The following is a 20830-nucleotide window of genomic DNA, read 5'->3' as shown; positions in this document are numbered from 1 at the left end:
ACATAAGAAAGCAGTACCTCAGTTTCATATGGAAAAGTGACAGCTATCCATGCCTTTGGGGGAACAATTTATCCCCCACTCTGTTGCCTGAAGCAAAGCCACTGGCTCCAGGGGACCCTTGATTGATAGAAGCTCCCTCATGGCTGGGCCTGCTTCACTGATGGTTCTCATGGAAGCCCAATGATGCCCATGCTATGCCGTAGCTCTTCAGCCTCACCACCAAAATGACATGACTCCCCTCAGTGGGCAGAGCTCCACGCCATCCTCATATCTCTGACCAATATGCCCGTGGACAGCCCTTGTTATTTTTCTTGACTGACTTATTGGCTATTGCCGATGGCCAAGCTGCTTCTCCTGCCGCTTGGAAAACTATAAGGGCGCCCTCCTGGGGGCCATGTGCTATGGAAACCAATGATGACTCCTGATCAGACTGTCTGGATTACTCATGCAAATGCTCATGGGAAGGCCAATTCTCTGAGGACAGCATCTGAAAATAAAGCTGCAGATCGAGCCTGTACTGCCCAGATTACCAACATTGCTGCGTGGATCAGACAGGCAGCACTTCTACCCTCACATACTAGGCACAAAACAAAGAACTTCATGTTTCTGACGTGGAGGCCACCGCTGCCTGCAGACTCGTGTCTCCCAGGGAGGGGACTTACATGACAAGGGCACTGGCTCCACCTGTTCCTGGAAGATGGACCATATTGGACCTTTGGGCCCCTTGTGGGCCCACCCCTGGGGCCTCACTGCTGTTGACATTTTTTCAGGTGACCGTCCTGCTGCTCCAGTCTGATCAGCTGAGTCCAAACAAATCAGTTTGGCCCTTGAAGCTAATCTGTCATGTGATCCGCTTCCCAGACCATTTGCAGACTGACAATAAGGCCTCTTTTGTGGCAAAAGCCACATACAATGGGCTTATTGTCAGGGTGTTCAATCAGTTTTTCCATTCACCTACCATCCACGGGCATCTAGTATTGTGGGGTTTGACCAGCCTCCTCAAAAATCGACTTTAAAAGACTCCTGACTCTATTTCCCTGTCCTCCTCCTGGTCCACACAACTTCATAAGGCAGTTTGGTCACTGAACGCAGTTGTCCCCGCAAAAGAATCCTCCCTCCTCAGCTACCTCCTGGGCGAGGTCAGGACAAAAGAGATGGGGTTACTACAGACCTATTTTGAAAATGCAGGACTCCACTCTGACCATTTCTAGGCATGACGCTTCTTTCTTCCCCTGATAGCAACTGCAAGGCAGTGGTCGGTACGGTGGGGGGGAGGGCGTTTAGTCCTAAAAGGGCCCAGGCAGGGGTCTTCAAACTACGGCCCGCGGGCCACATGTGGCCCGCAGAGGAGTCTGATCCGGCCCGCCAGGTTTTTTGGGCAGTGAGCGCAGCTGAGGTGTTACAGTAGGAATTAGTAGTTCATATAGTCCGGCCCTCCAGCTCTCTGAGGGACCGTGATCTGGCCCCCACTTTAAAAAGTTTGAGGACCCCTGGGCCCAGAGGATTGAAACTTCATTCTGGTTCAGCCCTCTGGATTCTCTTGTCGGACTGCCATGATCTGTAATGGTTCCAAGATTCTTTTCTTTTTTAAAATCTATATGAGATGACAGCCATTAACTTACTATGTCAATCACTTCACAATATATGACACATCATTATGCTACACACCTTAAACTTACACAGTGCTGTATGCCAACTGTATCTCGATGAAATGGAAATGAAAAGGAATTGACGAACTATGAAAGTAGGCATCTATTTAGTTTGCTTCCGGTCACTTCCACATGCCGGTACCTACAACCAAGTTCATTTTCTGGGCACAGTTCTCAGGCCTGCTTTATTCTCTCCTTCCTTATTGTTTCCATGCCCTTCCTCTCTTAATGGCAGCTAGCTTGTTGTCGTCTGAAACAACAGAGGGATGATTACCAGAATCTGATCTATGTCTCCGCGCCGGCTCTATTGTTCATCTTAATGTTCCATAAAGGATTGAATAAGAAATTTCTCTCTTGGGCCGAAACCAGTTTGGCTCAGTGGTAGAGCGTCGGTCTGCGGACTGAAAGGTCCCAGGTTTGATTCCGGTCAAGGGCATGTACATTGGGTTGCAAGAGGCAGCTGGTCGATGTTGCTCTCTCATCGACATTTCTAGCTCTCTATCTCTCTCCCTTCCTCTCTGTAAAATATCAATAAAATATATATTTTTTTAAAGAAATTTCTCTCTTGGGTCCAGAAGCAGTTGGATTTTCCAGCCCTGTAAGGCTGTTGTGGCTTTAAATATGATTCTATTTCCTTCCACCTCTGCTTGCACACTGGCTGCTTCTTGCTTGAGCTCATCTTTTTCTTATAATACCTGCTGCAGCAGCCAGGAGAAGCCACTGCACATTCGTTTTCTGGCTTTGGCCCTGTGCTGGGGGCTTGGTCGGCAGATGGTCTGCCTTCAAGTTAACACAGGTAACATTTGTACCAGCTGTTTCGGAGTCCTCAGATTTCTAGCTTGCACTATTTATTCTTCATCGTATGCTGCCTCGGCATTGAGCAAATGTTTAAAAAGTTAGATTTTTATCATAGCAGTACTCCACTTCTATGGCACCAGTTCCTGTATTAGTCAAGGACGGCCTAGATGCTAAAGTAAAGGGGCATCCTAGAATTCACAGGCTTAAAACACAGCCTTTGTTTCTATCATGTCACCTTCTGAACTGAGGGTCCTATGTCTCTACACAGATCTGCCATCTTTGATGGGAGATTTTATTTTCCTTAGCATATGTTTATTGCTTTCAGAGAGGAAGGGGGAGAGAGAGAGAGAGAGAAAGAGAACGAGAGAGACAGAGAGAGAGAGACAGAGAGAGAGAGACAGAGAGAGAGAGAGAGAGAGAGAGAGAGAGAGAGAGAGAGAGAAGGAGAGAGAGAGAGGAGAGAGAGAGAGGGGAAAAAAATCAATGATGAGAATCATAGATTGGCTGCCTCCTGCACGCCCCACACTGGAGGTCGAGCCTGCAACCCTGACTGGGAGTCAAACTGTGACCTCCTGGTTCATAAGTCTATGCTCAACCACTGAGCCACACTGGGTGGGCTGATAGGAGATTTTCAAGGTCGCTGTAGTCATATCCATTTCCACCAGGGGGACAGGAGAAAGAGGGATCATCCAGAGTCAGGAAATGTCTCTTAAGCAATAGCTTGTACTCATTTTTTTGCTCAAGTTGCAATGATCAGAGTTCAGTCATATGGTCACATTTGGTTTCAAGGGAAATTAGCTGGGTGTCCATATCTAGAACTCAGTATTGGTTTACTATGCTTTCAAGTCCACTTGTCTCCACCATAAGTGTGGCTGTTTGAGCCTCCGTGTCCATGACAAAGGGGATGCTGCTTTGCTGGAAGAAGGCAGCCAGCCATGCCAGGGTGCCACCATCCCACACGTGCTGCCTGATAAGCGCTGGGCAGTCCAGCCTGAGGGCCCGCTGGGGGCCGGCTGATAAGACACGTGAAGAAGCAGCCGGGACCAGGGGCGTTTCCACAGGAAATGCTGACAGTCCGGGGCCACTGGAGAGGTCTGGTTCGGGCGAGGCGGCTCTTCTCAAACCTAAAAACCCTCCGAAGCCCCTGGAGACGCCGCCCCTCCCCGGCCAGGTGGCTCTGGGTGGGCGGTGGCCTCAGACTTGCAGCGTCTCTGGAGGAAGAGCCTGGAGCAGCTCAGCCTGCCCACGGACACTGGTGAATCGGTTCCCTAGCAACCAAGCCAGCAGAGGGGACGTTGACTTTGGCTCTGGCAGCTGGGAGTCAGCGCCAGGTTGGCCACATCTTTCCAGAACGCCTCCTTGTATAAAAAAGTACATCTCATATTAAACTTGAACTTTACTCCATCTCCCCTTGCCTGAAACAATAGTGTTTCAGGCAAGGGGAGATGTTTGCAATATGATATTTTTTATTTGGCTTAGTAAGAGATATTATCCTGTATACTATTGGCTTGTGAAACTATTATAAATTCCCACAGTGAACCTGTGCTAAATAAATTGCTGGCAAATGCCCAGCCGGTATGGCTCAATGATTGAACATCGACCTATGAACCAGGAGGTCATGGTTCAATTCCCTGTCAAGGCACAGGCCAGGGTTGTGGGCTTGATCCCTAGGGTGGGGCATGCAGGAGGAAGCCAATCCATGGTTCTCTCTCATCATTGACATTTCTATCTCTCCCTCTTACTTCCTTCTGAAATCAATAAAAACATTTTTTAATTAAAATAAATTGCTGGCAAAGATAGACTCTGACTCTGAGTATAACTTTTGGTACCTCCCAAAACAAAACACTATTATCTCAGTTACAATAATAGAGAGAATGGATTTTGGTGAAAAACCAGCAATTTCCATCCAGAATATAATTCCCAACATATTTAAATTGACATTTTAAAATAAAATTTACATCATTTTTTTGAATGCATCCAATGGACTCTAAATTCTTTAGTGTTTTAATATCCACCATTGTCTTTTTCTAAACAAACCTGAACAGGTTCTGTAACAGCTGGATATACTGCAATGTTTCTGACTCCTAGATGCCACCATTCCATTTTACTCTCCCTGCAAAATGTTATACTAATGGAATCTATTTTAGGGTTAAAAAATCTTTTATTAATCATCCTACCATACTTAGCAGAAACAAATATATATATGTCAAAAAAGCTGGAAAAACTATATATATATATATATATATATATATATATATATATATATATATTGCACACCAATATACAAATATTTAAATGTTTCTGTGACCAAAAGGTTCTAGATATTAAATAAGTGTTCTAGATGAAATTATCCTTACAGTAAATAGTATCAACCGATCAAAATAACATAATTTATTATAGATTTTTAAATTAAACCTTTATTTAATATACATCACTTATTAAGTTGGATGGGCTTTTTCTTAACAGTCTATGTATCCATGGTTGACTAGTACTTATGCAAGAAATGAGAGCAGTTCAACAGCAATTACATTCCTATTTTTAAATTTTATAGATGTAGACATTGAGAAAATGTATTAATATGTAGAGTAATAATAGAAGAGTTCGTTATGGTAACATTCGTTAATTCTTTGAACTCCTTGTCTCACGGAGTATAGGGAAGAGGAGATTGTTCAGGAATCTTCAAGGTAGAAATCCCTCCTGCTATAATACTGGGGCCTGGGCTGCCCCTCCCTAGAGCAAACAGCTTACAGGGCAGACTTCACTGGTAATAATAAAAAAGCCAAGAAACAAAGACACTTACAGATGTGAACGCGCGTTCTCCGGGGAAGATGGAGACAGTCGCCTTGGGAGAGTCTGGAGAAGGGGAGTTGACAAGCAAAGCCAGCTCTCAGTTCGGTCAGGACTGACCCCGGCAGCTGGGTGCGGTACCATGCTCATGGCCCCAGGAGCAGCCCCAGTCACTGAGGGAAGGGAATTGGATTCTAAGTCCTCATGTGCACACCCACCTGTGCCATCTCCATCACCCCGGGAGACACGGCGGGTCCCTGGTGTGCCAGGAGCGGTGCCTTCCTTCGCCTCTAAGCCAGGAGTCTCCCATCTTCTGCCAGAATCGATGGATCTGTGGCAGGCTTACTTGTTAGTTTGCAAGGCCAAACCTCAGACCCTTCACAGTTCCTTTTTAAATATATCTTATTGATTTTTTACAGAGAGGAAGGGAGAGGGATAGAGAACCAGAAACGTCAATGAGAGAGAAACATCGACCAGCCGCCTCCTGCACTCCCCACTGGGGATGTGCCCGCAACCAAGGTACATGCCCTTGACCGGAATCGAACCTGGGACCCTTCAGTCCGCAGGCTGAAGCTCTATCCACTGAGCCAAACCGGTTTCGGCCCCTTCACAGTTCTTGACATTTATATCATAAAATACTATATAAGTACATAATCTCTATGCATATAAATCTTTTCTGGAATTTCTCCAATTAGGATTTCTTTTTAATATTTTAAATGAGTGAATGACCCTGTCCACTTCTTGAAAATAACACACTCTTCGTTGGTTTCCTCCCTTCTTGTCCCAGGACCCCAGTCTTCCACCGGTGCTTTCTATACTCACCTCCCAAATAAACAACGGGCAGGTAAACTCTGGACTCAAGGTCTTCTTAGCCAACACAACCGAAGACAGTATGTTCCATAGGTGTTTGCTCAGTCACCCTCCACACTCCAGTCTGAAAGAGGGGTAACACCCTTTCTATTAGGGTTAGTGGACTGGGGGGCAGAGCAGGGAGGGGAAGGGGGAAGCCTGAGGACTTTTATGGACTTCCTGCCGCTGAGAAAGAGCTGCTCCTCATAAGCCTCATCACTGAGCTCTTACCTCCTACCACCTACCCTTCCCTTTTCTTTCCATTGATTTAATTCCCAAATAACACCCTCACTTAATGACTGAAGTGGTTTACACCCCACGGAGAACGGAGTGCAATGATTGAGGTGGGACTGGTACGGTACGTTTTCCTGAACAATGAATTACAGTAATAAACATTCATCAACTACTGAATAGGAAACACCAAAAACTATTTAGTTTAAAAAAGCATTCCAGCAATAAGTGCAAATAAATAAAAGGCAGAGCCAAATTAAAATGCAAAATAGCAACTAGACAAATAACTCTGAAGAAAGGATAAACCAGAGGGGGCCCTAAAGATAGAGAGCATGGAATTTGATTTGAAATGTTTTTCTTTCATATGCATAATAAAACACGCTATTCATATTCAAGTATTCTGCAAAATGTAATGAGTAGAGCAAATCAAATTTGCAATAAGGATGCTTCTAAAAGGCAGTCGGACCTTTTTAAAAATACAAATTAAAATCAAAATCAACTACACTTTGGGGATGACCTTTTAAATTTTAAAGATCTTTTCCCTCCTACCTGCAAAGTCCTCTTTCCCCCTCAACCTCTGTCTATTCAAAACCTCTACAGCACTCCAAAAACCGACTTAAGTGCCCCTGTCCTCCAGAGGTGCCTCACAGCACTTATTATCTTTACTACTCATTTTGGCACTTAATAATAATAGCTACCATTTAGTGAGCATTTCTTATGTGCCGAGTCCTGAACTAAATCTTCTGGGGGAAATGATCTCACTAAACACAACAATTCTTAATGCAGCTACTCTCAAGATAGCTATTTACATGAAAGAAAACGGAGGTACTGAGTAACTTCTTCAAGAGCACAAAGTGAGCTGCAGAGTTAGGATTCAACCTGTTTGTTTTTCATCTCGGGACCCACTATAGTCATATACTAATGACAGGGACACATTCTGAGACATGTGTTGTTCTGTGATGCTGTCATTGTGCAAACATCATAGGGTGTGTATACACAAACCAAGACGGCAGAGCCTACAGCCACACTCGAGCTAAGTGGGAATGGAGGCGGTGGTGTCCAGTTAGATGCCAAGGCTGGAGGAACTGCAGTGCCTAACAGGTACTCCCATTCCATCAGTAGGAACTGCAGCTTTATAAAAATGAAACATTGTTCCCGCCCCCCCATTAGTATGTATTATTTTTTCAAAAGGCTAGTAAACTGTTAGGACACAAATACCTATTAAGTTGTTTGGATTCACCTACTTAATAGATGTTACTCGTAGGTATTTATTTTGGCCTACGAGCTCCATGGAAAATTACTGAGATGCTAAGGGGTCTATGAACTCTGGGAGCCAACAAAATTTGGGAAGTTCAAGCATTTCTTGGCCTCCAGCTAGTGTTGCTAACTGATGCAAGGAAGTGGGCAAACGGGGAAAGGAGGTTGGATGAGAGTATGTGTGGTCTACAACTGATCTTTTCAGGGAGTTTCTGGGCCATTCTTTCTCAGATCCAGTGAGACAGTGGAGAAAACTGTAAGGTGATAGATATGTTACTTAGCTTGATTATGGCAATTATTTCAAAATGTATACATATATCAAACCGAGTCATACACCTTACATAGATGTGAGTTTTATTTGTCAAGTACACCTCAATAAATATGGCAAACAGTTTTCCTGTGTAATATCAACAGAACCCTCCTTTGGAATTAAAAAAATATTTTATTAAAAATTAAATTGCTGGCCCTGGCTGGATAGCTCAGTTGATTAGAGCAGTGGTCAGCAAACTCATTAGTCAACAGAGCCAAATATTAACAGTACAACTATTGAAATCTCTTTTGAGAGCTGAAAACAGACTTCTGTACATGGGCCATGAAGTTTCAATCGCACTGTACGTACGCATCCGCATGTGGTATTTTGTGGAAGAGCCAAACTCAAGAGGCCAAAGAGCCAAATGTGGCTTGAGAGCCGCAGTTTGCCGACCACTGTATTAGAGCAACATCCTGATCCACCAAGATTGTGGGTTCAGTCCCCTTTCAGGGCACATACAAGAAGCAACCAAGAAATGCATAAAAAAGTGGAACAACAAATCAATGTTTCTCTCTCTCTCTCTCAACCAATAAATAAATAAATTTTTAAAAATAAAATTGCTTTTGAAATTATTTCTTGAATATTGAACTTCTTTGAAAACAGCACTATGTTAAGACTGGATCGTGGTATAGCTCAGGTTTATGTAGGTTATATATGCAACCATTATTTCTTTTCTGTTTAAAATATCTGTAGAGTCGGGACCGGTTTGGCTCAATGGATAGAGCGTCGGCTTGGGGACTGAAGGGTCCCAGGTTTGATTCCGGTCAAGGGCATGTACCTTGGTTGTGGGCATATCCCCAGTAGGGGGTGTGCAAGAGGCAGCTGATCGATGACTCTCATCGATGTTTCTAACTCTCTATCTCTCTCCTTCCTTTCTGTATAAAATCAATAAAATATATTTAAAAAAATATATCTGTAGATAACACTTTTTGTTGTTGTTGTTGTTAATCCTCACCTGGGGATATTTTCCAACAATTTTTAGGGACAGTGGAAGAGAGAGGGAAAGACAGAGAGAAACATCGATGTGAGAGAGACACATCAATTGGTTACTTCTTACACAAGACCAGGGCTTGGACAAGGGAGGAGCCTGCAACCAAGGTATGTGTCCTTGACCAGAATTGAACTTGGGACCCTTTGGTCAGCAGGCCGAACACTCTATCCACTGAGCCACACCGGCTAGGGCTGTGGATAACACTTTAATAGCAATAAGCACACCTAGTGCCCAGAACTTTGTAGAGATACATCCCACTAAAAAGAACCTGGGCTCCTGGGGACGTGCATGACTCTAATTCTAGGCTGGAGTAGGGAGAGTAAAATGAGGGTTTAGGATATTTTGCGCCAGAAAATATGGGCGTACTCAAAAATTGAGGGGATCATGTAAAAGAAATACAGAAGCCAGTTTGAGAGGGCGCCCATTTGCTAAATATGGGACAATTTGAGTATCAAAATGAATAATGATTGGAATACATTATAACACATTGAGTAAAAAGAAATTCAAACCAACACTAGTCTTAAAAATATAAAATCACCGAGTGAAAGACTGTTAGGGAAGAATATATTCACACATCTCAAAGTATCACTAATTACCAAGAATAAAAAAAAATGGTACCTTTGTAAGTGCAAAGGTCTGGTAGATGCCACTTGAACAAAATGATCAAACTTAATGTCACCATAATGATATCAGGTGCTCTCTGATATGATGTACTCAGGACACAAATCACACTGAAGTATTCCTGTGGGGGGAGAAAAGGTTCTAATCACAAGGAAATAATAAGACCAAAAATTCAGGAGCATTATGCAAAATAGTTGACCTGGACTCTTCAAAAATGTCAATGTCATGAAAGGTAAAAACAAGTTCAGGGATTCTCCTTAAAAGAAAGAAGAGACATTCCAGCTAAATACAATGTGTGATCTTTAATGGGATCGTAGGAAAACAGTATAAAGGACACTATTGTTATTGTACAATTGAAGAAATATGAATACGGACTGCATATTAAATAACGGTATTGTATCAGTGTTTCATTTACTGAGTGTGATCATTTTCCTGGCTGTGCTAAATGTATGATAGTTACATAAGAATCTCTTTTTCTTAAGAAAAACATGTTGAAATATCAAGATGCCTGAAACTTAGGTTTAAAGCTCTTGGATCTTTCACAAAAAGGTGTGTGTGTGTGTGTGTGTGTACGTGTGCATGCACGCACCTATTTCCACAAAAACATATTGAAATAGAAAACAAATTTGGCAAAATGTTAACAACTAGTGAACTTAGATAAAGGGTATTTGGGTGTCCGTTATACTATTTTTATAACTTTTCTGTAAGATGAAAAATGTTCAAATTAAACAAGTTTTTAAAATAACATGTAAAAATAAAATTAAAAATATGCTGAGCCAAAGATAAAAGGCTGGAGGCAGAGTTATGATGGGCAAGGTTAGGAATAGAGTGAGGACAGAAAGTCTGAACTATGACTCCTCTTGGCTCTATTGCTAGGCGTCCCCCTGCCACCTATGACTACCCTCTCATATACCACAGCTCCCTCACATTAGGATGGGAAGCTCTTGACCTTGTGCCACAAGGAAAAGATAGATGAGAAATTCAAACACTATCACTGAAACCCTTTCCTACAGACATGCTCTCCAGCCCTTCTTGTTCGAGGGGCTGGCTGAACTGGATTTTCCTTGGCTGTAGGTTCGTCATGGGGAAAACACAGTTCCCACGGCCTAAAAGGAGAGCTTGGTGCCAGCGAGTCCATCATTTTGAAATGCACTTTGGAAAGTTGAAGACCATGTCTTATCCAGTTTGCAAGGATTCCTTCCTCCAGTCTTTACAGAGATCTCTCCTGGACATATTGCATCTGACTCCTCTCTCATCCCTCGTGGGTTTCCCTTGTCCTGGGGACCTAGCAGAGCGCCACTGATGATTTTTTATGTGTCACCTGTGAGCATGACTGTGTCCTCCTTCCTCCTGCTTCTGTTCATTATTTATTCATCCATGATCATTACTTATTCATGAAGGTCACTTTATTTTCAATGATGGTTTTACAAATGTTTAAGCAGGTGAGCACTTGTATTCTAAAGGGCATGAGAGATGAACAACAGATACAAAATGGACCGCAGAGAGCTGGACTAACGGAAAGATGAACGCAGACCTGGCATCTCTCCTTGTGCCTCCATCACCTATCTGTTTCCATTGGCCTGATCTGTTTTCAATGGCTGTTTGCTACTTTAAATACCCTCCTGCTTGTTTTGGACTCTAATGCTTTGAAAGTGAAACAAGGTTTGCTTGCTGCTGCTGCTGCTGCTGCTGCTGCTTCTTCTTCTTCTTCTTCTTCTTTTTTTTTTTTTAAAATCAGGAACCACAATGGCCTCAGAACGTGGCTAGACTGACCAAATTGGAGACGGGAGTCAAAGAGTTATAAATCCAGTCTGAGCCAGGCCCCTGACTGGCCACTCAGTTTTTACTGAGCACCTGCTTTTGGTCAGGCACTGTGTTTGGAAGTGGAGGGAAACACCAACTGAGACACCATCCAAACAGTACCCATCAGGTTCACACTGGTCTCCTCTAAAGAAGAGTGACGGGAGAACATGGCTGCCACCACATGGATGTGAGCGCATCACTGAGGAATTGTGTTCGTCTGATAGCAGCGGGCACTCCATAAGGAATGGTCTAAAGAGACTGCCAGGTAATGTTCCTCTTTCGCAGGAAGAGGCAGGCAATTCAGTGGTGGCCTGACAAGCCCATGGAGTCACCCAAATCTCTGCTCCTAACCCTGCCCATCCAACTCTGCCTCCAGCGTTCTCTCTTTGGCTCTGCCATCTGGCTGCTTTGCCTTTCTTAGTACACAACTTCCACCCAAAGTTTTCTCCTGGTTACAACATGGCCAATGCAACTCTAGCCGCTGTGTCTGCATGCTAGTCTGGAGAAGAGGGAGAGAGAAAAGAGAAGGGGCAACAAAGGCACTTCCGGGTAAGTTAAGTCTCTCTTTAAAAAAAATATATTTTTATTGATGTCAGAGAGGAAGAGAGAAGGAGAGAGAGAGAAACATCAACAATGAGAATCATTGATCGGCTGCCTCCTGCATGCCCCACACTGGGGATGAAGCCCACAATCTGAGCATGTGCCCTGACCAGGAATCGAACCATGACCTGGCTCATAGGTTGACAATCAACCACTGAGCAACACCGGCTGGGCAAGTCCCTTTTTTTTTTTTTTTTTTTTTCGTGGCTTAGTTACTTTTTTCTTAAAATTAAATTCACTGGGGTGACATTGGTTAATAAGATTATATAGGCTTCAAGTGTGCATTTCCATAATACATAATGTGTATATTGAATTATGTGCCTACCACCCAAAGTCAGATCATCCTCCATCACCATAAATTTATCAGCCTTCTTTTAAAAGAGCTTCCCTAAAATCCCCACCAAAATTTCTGTTTCCGTCTCTTTAGCCAGAAGTTAGTAGTGAGACAAGGATTTCTTAGATATGACACTAAAAGTATGATCCATTAAAAAACACACACACAAAAGGACTTGTATTCAGGATATACACTGAGTGGCCAGATTATGATGATCTCTGAATGCATAATAATCTGGCCTCTCTCTCTCTCTCTCTCTCTCTCTCTCTCTCTCTCTCTCTCTCTCTCTCTCTCTCTCTCTCTCTCTCTCTCTCTCTCTCTCTCTCTCTCTATATATATATATATATATATATATATATATATATATATATATATATATATATATAAAAGAGGCCTGGTGCATGAATTTGTGCATGGTGGGGTCCAGCCAGCCTGGCCAGGGGGAGGGGACATGAGCGGTTGGCCGGCCTGCCTGCTGGTTGAACTCCTGGTCGAGGGGGCAATTTGTATATTAGCCTTTTATTCTATAGGATATACACTGAGTGGGCAGATTATTATGCATTCAGAGATCATAATAATCTGGCCACTCAGTGTATAAAGAACTCTCAAAACTAAACAATAAGAAAACAAACAGCCCATTTTTTAAGTGGGCAAAAACTTAAACTATAACCCAGTAATCACATTCCTGGATATTTATCAGAGAAATTAAAATTTGTACCCACACAAACCTGTACACAAATGATCATTCCAATGTTATTTGCATACAGCCAAAACGTTCCTCAATAGTTGAATGGTTAAACACAGTGTAGTATGTTTACACCACTCAGCAATATAAAGCATGAACTATGGACACATGCAACAACATGGCTGGATCATGAGAGCATTATTCTAAATGAAAGAAAAGCAATCTCTAACTGTCGCATACTATACACTGAGTGGCCAGGTTATGTGATTATTATGTTTGCCGCAAAGGGCCAACAGGATATGTTTTAGGTTTTGTGGGCCATATATGGTCTCTGCTGCATATTTTTCCTTATTTTTGTTTGTTGCTTTTGCTCTTTTCCCAACACTTTCAATAAGTAAAATCCATTTTTAGTTTCTGGGCGCTCAGAAAGCAGGCCATGGGTCAGATTTGTCTTGGGGGCAGGTTGCTGACCACTGCCATAATGAGATAGCACAAGGGAGTCCAGGTGGAGCATGTGATGTCATTGTTCTGGATCCTGTGGTGATGGTCGCACACATCTATAGACTTTAGAACTCACGGACACGTATGCACACAGAATGTCAATAATGCTGTATATTAAATTGACAAAAAACAGTAACTTATCTGACCAGTTCATCTCTGTCACAAAAGAGATCCAAGATTGATTTTTTCCTTCAGATATAGAGATCAAGAAATCGCTTAAAAAATATGGCTTCACCTAGCCCTCTTCCAAATTATTTACTGCAGTAATTCCCTCAATTAAAATGGCACCCTTGTGTGGATGAAATAAAGAATTCAGTTGTGACTTATGGCGTTATAACGATGACAACTATTTCTTTGAGAACAGGAAAGGCACGTGCTTTTCTCTGTTACCGCGAGATAAATGTATTTATTTATCACTTACAATAATGTTCCGTTTATTAGCAGAGCAATGAACATTCAAGCTCAGTGCAGTGTGTTTCAGTCTTTAAACAGCCATGTAAGCTGGATTGTTTTAGAATAAGGTGCTCTTGTGTCAGAAATTATGACTTGCGCTCTGGAGAGTATGGTCTTTCTTAAGTTTTCCCAAGGAGAGAAGAGAACCTTGCATTTACTTGACTGCTCTGGACAAGAGGGTCACTATCACCACATGGCCCGCTCCCCGGGCCCGTCACTGTTACAGGGAGCACTCGGCAGGCAGCAGTTGAAAGCGGAGAGCACTGACTTCTGTGGCGGGCCAAATGAATACATTTTTAATCTTCTCTAAAAATAGTCTTTAAGAGAATAAAAATATTTAATCTTTAGTAGTGATTCTCACATGGTGGGCGTGGGTACCTCAGGGGGGGGGGGGTGCTTTAGAGCAGTGGTTCTCAACCTCCCTAATGCAGCACCCTTTAATACAAGTTCCTCATGCTGTGGTGACCCCCAACCATAAAATTATTGTCATTGCTACTGCATCACTGTAATTTTGCTACTGCTATGAATCGTAATGTAAATATCTGTGTTTTCCGATGGGATTAGGCGACCACAGGTTGAGAACCACTGCTGTAAGCCTAAGACTGTCGGAAAACATAGATATTTACATTACAATTAATTAACAGTAGTAAAATTACAGTGATGCAGTAGCAACGAAAATAATGTTATGGTTGGGGGTCACCACAACATGAGGAACTGTATTAAAGGGTCGTGGCATTAGGAAGGTTGAGAACCACTGCTTTAGAAAATTACATGGCCTGATACCAGAATACCGTCATCCCTTGGAAAAATAGTATAGCCTGGCTAGTGTGGCTCAGCAGTTGAATGTTGACCCAGGAACCAAGAACTCACTGGTTTGGTTAATGGTCCTGGCACATTTCCAGGTTGTGAGCTTGATCCCTGGTAGTGGGCATGCAGGAAGCAGCCGATCAGTGATGTTCCTCTCTCATCTATGTTTCTCTATATATATTCTTTTCCCTTCCTCTCTCTAAAAATCAAAACATATTTAAAAAAAGAAAAATGGTATAAAACCTTTCATCTAGTCGAAACTGGTTTGGCTCAGTGGTAGAGCGTCGGTCTGCAGACTGAAAGGTCCCAGGTTCGATTCCGGTCAAGGGCATGTACATCGGTTGCGGGCACATCCCCAGTAGGGGGTGCGCAGGAGGCAGCTGGTCAATGTTTCTCATCGACGTTTCTAGCTCTCTGTCTCCCTTCCTCTCTGTAAGAAATCAATAAAATATATTAAAAAAATAAAAATAATGTAAATATTGGTGTTTCTTAAAAAAAAATAATAAAACCTTTCATCTAGATAGTCCTTCAAACTATATTCTCAGGTATATACGTTAGGTAATCATGTGACAAAGAACGGAAAGCTTTCCCTGAATTTTACTCTGGATACAAAAGGATTTAAAAACTAAGTGTAATACATGAAGCAAAAGCGGACAATGTATTTCTGTGTCCCCACAGGATAGTGTCATAGCTAATGATTGGCTTGCCATGTCTCTCTGCATCTCATTAGGCGCCATCTCTTCCCATCATCTCCAAGTGCTGCCCCACACTCCAAACCAAGTGCTTATGCTTATGCAACAGACTTTTTATTTCTTTATGGCCATAAAAAAGTGTTTATGCAGCAAAAATGTATTGAGTACCTATATGTTCCAGTAATAGTCCGTGCTTGGCATACATACATAAGCAAAAATAAGTCTCTGCCTTCATCCTAGCATTTCAGTGATGGGAGATAGAGCACAAACAATAAATATAAAAAATAAGTAAAATATAATTTACTTATTTTTTATATTTATTGTTTGGGGTTTGACCACCAGGGGCCCAGTGCATGGTTTCATGCACCGGTGGGGTCCCTCAGCCTTGTCTGTGCCTCTTGCAATCCGGGACCCCTCCAGGGATGTTAGAGAGCCAGTTTCGGCCCAATCCCTGCAGGCCAGGCCGAGGGACCTCACCAGTGCATGGATGGGACTCTAGTATGCATATAAGATCTTTAATCTCTTCCTGCCCTCCCTACTCCTCCCTTCCCTCTGAGATTCATCAGATTCATGTTTCTATGCTTGTGGTTTCCACTCCTGCGTTGAGCATCTGCCCCCTGGTGGTCAGTGTGTATCATAGCTACCGGTCTGTTGGCCAGTTGCTTAGGTTTTTAAAAATATATATATTTTATTATTATTTTTTTTAACAGAGAGGAAGGGAGAGGGATAGAGAGTCAGAAACACTGATGAGAGAGAAACATTGATCAGCTGCCTCCTGCACCCCTCCACTGGGGATGTGCCTGCAACCAAGGTACATGTCCTTGATTGGAATCGAACCTGGGACCCCTCAGTCTGCAGGCCAACGCTCTATCCACTGAGCCAAACAGGTTAGGCTAGGCCTTTATTTATATAGAGGCTCAATGCATGAAATTTGTGCAAGGGGCTCAACCCTCACAAGCGTGGCAGCTGCCTCGGCCCTTGTAGCCCTGGCTTTGTCCAGAAGGATGTCTAGAAGATTGTTTGGCTATCTGGTCTAATTAGCATATTATGCTTTTATTATTATAGACTGGAGGCCTGGTGAACAACATTCATGCACTGGCGGGAGGTCCCTCAGGCTGGCCTGTGCCCTCTCGCAGTCTAGGACCCCCTAGAGGGATGTCTGTCTGCTGGCTTAGGCTCACAGGAAGGGGGCCTAAGCTGGCAATCAGACATCCCCTGAGGGTTTCCCAGCGCTGCCACAGAGGCACGTGAGGCTCCCACAACCACTGCTGCACTTGCCAGCCGTGAGCCAGGCCCTCTAAGATGTGTTCTAGAAAGAGTGCAAGGCGCTGGCATAGGTCGATGGCAAGAGGGTTTGTGACTGTGGATCCCCCGGGGAGGCTGTCCTGATGGCTGAATCCTGGAGGACAGCTGCCTGAACATCCCTGATGGTGTCACTGACCTGGCATCACACATCAAGGACATTCACCGAGTGGCTTCGGGGTGCAAAGCTCTCTGCCAGGTTCCTCTAGGACACAGAATATGCCTTTACCCAAGCCATTACCCCGAAATATCAGCTCAGACTAATTTCCTCCTTCGGCAGCCGCTCAGAGGGTAGGCCCACAGCTGCTCAGGTGAACGGGATGTGCAGTGCTCCCACAGCAGGCCAGTCCCTGCAGGCCACACCCCCACCAATGCACGAACCCGTGCACTGGGCCTCTAGATTTGAAATCATTTTAGATGCACAGGAAGTTGCAGTGATAGTACAGAGAGCTCCCAGGTACTCCTCACTCATTCTCCCCGCCCCCCAGTTACGTCTTCCCTAACTATAGAACAACATCGAAACCAGTAAACTGACATTGGCACAACGTGTGTGTGTGGTTCTGACATTTTATCACGTGTGGATTAGTGTAACCACCACTACAATCAAGATACAGAACATTTCTTTTAGCATAAAGAACTCCCTTTACTACCTCTTTACTGACACACCCATCTCTTCTCCCCAGCCTACCCCCACAAACTCGAATCCCTGGCAACCACTAATTTGTTCTCCATCTCTATAATTTTGTCACTAGAGAATGTTATATGACTAGAAGCATGCGGTCCGTAAGCTTTTGAAATTGGCTCTGTTTTACTCAGTATAATGCCTTTAGAATTCACCCAAGCTGTTGCATATATCATTCGTCACCTCATTTTATTGCTGAGTAGCATTCCATGGCACGGATGCACCCACTTGTTTAGCCATTCACCTGTGAAAGACCTCTGAGCTGTTTCCAATTTTAGGTTATTACAAAGAAAACTGCCACGAACAATCATGTACAGGTTTTGGTGTGGACATCAGCTTTTATTTCTCTGGGATAAATGCCCAGGAGTGCAACTGCTGGGCCATATGGTAGGAATATGGTCTGTTTTTAAAGAACCGCAGAACTGTTTTCCACAGGAGCAGTGCCATTTTACATTCTACCAGCACTGCACAAGAGAGGCAGTTTCGCCACATCTTTGCTAGGTGTTGTCATTGTTTTTTCCAGTTTTGGTGAGATGAAATTGACATATAACACCGTATACATTTAAGATGTTTAACATAATCGTTTGATATATGTATATATTGCAACATGATTACCACAATGAGTTCAGTTAACATCCATCATTTATCCACTTGAGCAGGCCACAGAAGTCAGTTCTGTGTATACTGTATTCTATATACTGTATGATCCCACTTATATTTGGGATCTAAAAAAAACCAAACTAATATAAACAGAGATCAGATCTGTGGTTGCCAGAGGCAGGGGATGGAGGGTAGAATTGAGTAAAGGTGGTAAGAAGGTACAAACTCCCAGTTAGATGATAAATTCTGGGAATGCAATGTACAACATGATGACTACAGTTTATAACACTGTATTGTATATTTGAAAGTTGCTATGAAAATCCATCTTAAAAGTTCTCATCAGGAGAACAAACTGTAATTATAAGAGGTGACCTCATCTCTTCTTTCTCTTCCCTTCGCTCACTCTGCTCCAGCCACGCCGGCCTTGTAATTCACCTAACACATCAACTTCCTGTCTCAACTGCTCGGCAGTTGCTCTTCCCTTTGGAATGCTCTTTCCGCAGATAACCTGACTTCCTCTGGATATTACTTAATTTCATCTTCTTATTCATCTCCACACCACCACCATCACCTCTGCCCAAGTCATCTTATCTCCCCGCCTGGCTTCATTTTTCCCCTGTAGCACTGTCGATATATGGTAGCTCTTTTTATATCTACAGTAAATCTGTATCGGTACCTGTATCTATATCTATATCTTTACCTATGCTATCTTTAATGCTTTATTGATTTTAGAGAGAGGGGAAGGGAGGAGAGAGAAACACTGATGAAAGAAACACCAATCAGATGCCTCCTGCACGCCCCTACTGGGGATCAACCTGGGCGTGTGCCCTGAGCAGGAATCAAACTGGTGACCTCTTGGTGATGGGACCACGCTCAACCACCTGAGCCACGGTGGCCAAGGCTCATCCTATTTTTAAATCCTCACATGAAGATATGTTTATTGATTTTAGAGAGAGAGGAAGGGAGGGGGGAGAGAGAGAGACTGATCAGTTGCCTCCTGTATCTAACCCAAAAGCCAGGTATATGCCCTGACTAAGAATAGAATCTGCAACCTAACACACAACCTTTTGGCACAACCAACTGAGCCACCCAGCCAGGGCCATTCTTCATCCTATTTTTATGCTTTTCCCACCAGAATACAATCTTATAAAGTATGAATTTTTATCTGTTTCCTTTTCACTTTAGTCTCAGAACCATCCTGGTACACGGTAAGTGCTCAATAAGTATTTTAAGTGAATCATGATGCCTACTCTAATTAAGTACATTCCAACAGGGAGTAATTGGCTGAATATTATGCTTTACAAACTATAATACGCGTCATTGGACAAATGTTTTCTACAAGCTATTTCTTCCACATCCTTTATTTTGACTATATCAATAGTTATAGCTCTAAACAACAAAAGATAGTCCTGCCTATCAGGTCCTCACTCATTGTATTTATGAGTTGTGAATACAGACTTCTCCTTCAGACTGGCCAGGGTTTTGTGTGTGTGTGTGTGTGTGTGTGGCGCTTAGGGATGTTTGCGATTTCTTTCCTTCCTTGTGTCATTCATCTTCTCCCCCCACCGTCCCTGCTGGGGAGAGTGGTTTATAGTCAGGAAAAACTTTCACCTTTCACCTTAATATTTTTCAGTGTTATCTCAATTTTAAACAGTCTTAAATGAAAGCATTTCTTAGATGCAGATATTATTAGACACACAGTTGTATTCATCAAGCTCTGCTTACTATAAATGTCTCTCCACTGGCAACACATATCTGCTTAATGAGGCACTTGCCCGTTGATTTTAAGTTGGATTTTCAAATTATTTGGAAAGTATTATATTTCAAATTATAACCATCACTCTGCAATGCATTTTTAATTTTCCTGAGTAAAACCTTTAATTATTCTTTCTAAATTTTAAAAACAGCCAATTATTATGGCATTTAGTTGGAATATACTAGGCAATTTAAAAAATACTTGAAACTAGATTGATTTAAAAATTAAGATTTGGTACACAGCAGAGGGAAATAGTTAGTAATACAACTTGGTATAGAGACATGGTTACTAGACTTATCATGATCACACTGGAAGGTATAGAAATGTAGAATCACTATGTTGTACATCTGAAACTACTATAATATTGTATGTCAACTATACTTTAATAAAAATAAAATAAAAATTAAGATTTGCTTTCAAACGTTTGTTTATTAAAAAATATTTTGCTAGTATGTATATTTCCTTTGATGGCTCCAAATAAAGTATAATAACTAGAAAAGTATACCTTCTACTTTTTATTATAAAGGCTCAATATTCAAGATAATCATTACTGTTTTGATTTGTAATTTTTTAAAAGTTACTCTTGCCCAGCTGGTGTGGCTCAATGGTTGAGTGTGGGCCTATGAACCAGGGGGTCACAGTTCTATTCCCTGTCAAGGCACATGTCTGGGGTTGTAGGCTCAATCTCCTTTAGAGGGCATGCAGGAGGCAGCCAATCAATGATTCTCTCTTATCATTGATGTTTCTATCTCTCCCTCTCCCTTCCTCTCTGAAATCAAATATATATATATATATATATATATATATATATATATATATATATATATATTTTTTTTTTTTTTAAGATACCCCCAACTAATAAATAGAGCTATACTTCCTCACTTGGGCATCATTAAATTACTAAGTGTACTAGGGATATTTTTAAGGTTCAAAATGCATGATTTTAATTATTTGAGGAATTTAAGACAAAAATAAAAAGTTACTTGTGGATAACTTCTAAATGTTACGTAATGGCTGAAATAAAATTCTTAGGATAAGAATAGTGTATGTGGAGGTGTGTTTGAAATAGCCCAAAGACCAACATTTTACTTTTTAAAAATGGAAATGCCCTGTTTTAATAAC

The sequence above is a fragment of the Pipistrellus hanaki genome (genome assembly GCF_964339955.1).
Source record: "Pipistrellus hanaki genome assembly, chromosome: X".
Classification (NCBI taxonomy): Eukaryota; Metazoa; Chordata; class Mammalia; order Chiroptera; family Vespertilionidae; genus Pipistrellus; species Pipistrellus hanaki.
This window is presented reverse-complemented; position numbering follows the sequence as displayed.